Raw genomic sequence first — 2,731 nt, forward strand, 5'->3', positions numbered from 1 at the left:
CTCTGATTGATTTCTCAAGTGTTCAGAATGGTTTGATAACTATCTAGCTGTATTCGAGGAATGAGATAAGCTTAGTGTCCCCCTAATACTCTGCCATATTAACTCCTTTCCTGTCTTCAATTTTTCATCAGTGTTTTATACTTTTCACGGTATAGGTCTTTATGTCATTGGTTAGGTTTATTCCTAGGTATCTTATTATTTTTGGTGCAGTTATAAAAGGGATTGTTTTCTTTCTTTTTCTTTTTTTTTTTTAGCCTAAACGCTATTTATTGAAAAGAGCAGAGAAGAGAGAGTACACGCCCCCTAGGGACAGGATGGAATAAAACAAGCAGTGCAAGTCCACCTCCTGCTCAGCATATTCTCTTGTTGTCCCACTGGGCCATCTTGTTGTTGACGGGCATCTTCAGGAAGCGGTCAGACTGCATGTAGTTAGCGATCTTCTCCAAAGCCTCAAAATGGCACATGGAAGCCTTCAGATTTGGAAATTCATCCAGGCACTTGGGCTCAAACAGATGGTTCTGATCTAAGACATCATAGGTGAGGAAATTCACAAAAGTGAGCTTTTCTCCTGCAAACCATGAGAATTTTCCCAGGAACAAGGAGAACTGTTTCAGTTGTCCAGGTAGCTGTTCCAAGTACTGAGGCTTCAGTTTGTCAAGGTCAGGGCTATAGCACAGTCGTATCAGCTCATGCGGAAATCCATTATTTGGTTCTCCATGATGTCCGCTCGAATCTTTTCTTCTTCAGTCTCACCACACATATTGTGCTTGCGAGCGATGTAGCGCAAGATAGCATCGCTCTGGGTGATCTTGTTCTTACCATCCATGAGGTAGGGCAGGTTAGGAAAGTCCAGGTTGAGCTTGAATTTCACATCCAGCCATTGGCTTCTATCATAGTCGGGAGCTTCCCCGCACGTGTACTGTTTCTCCTCATAGGATGTATCGGTGAACTCCAGGAGCATGCGGATGGCGTGTGCCAGCCCGCGAATATCCCAGTAACCTAGAACCATGGTCGACTTGGACAACGACATGCTGATGTTGTTTCGGTACCTTCCAGGACTCGGGATTGTTTTCTTAATTTCTCTTTCTGCTGCTTTATTATTGGTGTAGAGAAATACAACAGATTTCTGTACATTGATTTTGTATCCTAAAACTTTACTGAATTTGCATATGAATTCTAGCAAATTTTTTGTGGAGTCTTTTGGGTTTTCTATATATAGTATCATTCATCTGTAAATAGTGAGAGTTTTACTTCTTCCTTACTGATTTGGATGCCTTATATTTCCATTTGTTGTCCGATCGGTATGGCTAGGACTTTCAGTACTATCTTGAATAGAAGTGGTGAGTGAACATCCTTGTATTGTTCCTGACCTTAGGGGAAAAGCTTTAAGGTTTTCCCCATTAAGGATGATTTAGTTGCAGATGTTTCATAAATGGCCTTTATTATGTTGAGGTGTTCCTTCTCAAACTACTTTGTTGACAGTTCATATCATGAATGGATGTTGTACTTTATCAAATGCTTTCTCTACAACTATTGAAATGATCATATCATTTTTATCCTTTTTCTTATTGATGTTATGTATCATGTTGATTGATTTGTAAATATTATATCACACTTGTAACCCAGAAATAAATCCCACTTGATTGTGGTGAATGATTTTATTAATGTATTGTTGCGTTCAGTGTGCTACTATTTTATTGAGGATACTTAATCTGTGTTCATCAGAGATATTCTCCTGTAGTTCTTTTTTTTTTTTTTTTGTGGCATGTCTTTATCTGGTTTTGGTATCACGGTAACACTGGCCTCATTGTATTAATTTATAAGTTTCTCTTCCTGTTCTATTTTTTGGAATTGTTTGAGAAGAATAGGTTTTAACTATTATTTAAATGTTTGGTAGAATTCCCCTGTGAAGCCATCTGCCCCTGGACTTTCATTTGTTGGGAGATTTTTGATTACTGATTCAATTTCTTTGCTGGTTATTGGTCTATTCAAGTTTTTGATTTCTTCCCTTTTCAGTTTTGGTAGTTTATATGTTTCTTGGAATTTATCTATTTCTTCTAGGTTGTCCAATTTGTTAGCATATAGTTTTTCATATTATTCTCTTACAATTGTTTGTATTTCTGAGGTGTTTGATGTTATTTCTTCTCTCTCGTTTGTGTTTTTATGTATTTGAGTCATTTCACTTTTTTTGATAAATCTGGCATTGCTATAAACTTCCCTCCTAGAACTGCTTTTGCTGCATTCTAGAGGTTTTGGGCCATTGTATTTCATTTTCATTTGTTTCCAAGTACTTTTTAAATTTCTTCTTTTATTTACTGGTTGACTCATTCATTGTTTAGTAGCATGTTATGTAACCTCCATGTATTTGTAGTCTTTCCTGTTTTCTTGTGGTTTATTTCTAGTTTCATAGTATTGTTTTCAGAAAAGATGCATGGTTTGACTTTGTCATTCTTGAATTTGTTGAGGCTTGTTTTGTAGCTAATATGTGTTCCATTTTAGAGAATGTTCCATGTGCCCTGGAAAAGAATGTGTTTTCTTTTGTTTTAGGATGGAATGTTCTGAACATACCTGTTAAATCTATCTGTTCCAGTGTCTCATTCAAAGCCATTGTTTCCTTGTTGATTTTCTGTTTAGGTGATCTCCATTGACATAAGTAGGGTGATAAGGCCCCATAGTATTATTGTATCATTGATTAAATCTCTTATGTTTGTTATTAACTGTTTATGTATTT

General features: G+C 36.6%; 1 pseudogene; it reads right to left on the minus strand.

Moving 5' to 3' along the window:
* Positions 1 to 350: 350 nt before the first annotated feature.
* LOC114200650 (glutathione S-transferase Mu 3 pseudogene) lies at positions 351 to 1,030 on the minus strand (annotated as a pseudogene).
* Between the last annotated feature and the right edge of the window lie 1,701 nt (positions 1,031 to 2,731).

Source organism: Eumetopias jubatus, unplaced genomic scaffold, assembly GCF_037043125.1.
Source record: "Eumetopias jubatus isolate StellerSeaLion01/CBP00866 unplaced genomic scaffold, mEumJub1_p1.0 scaffold_11, whole genome shotgun sequence".
Lineage (NCBI taxonomy): Eukaryota > Metazoa > Chordata > Mammalia > Carnivora > Otariidae > Eumetopias > Eumetopias jubatus.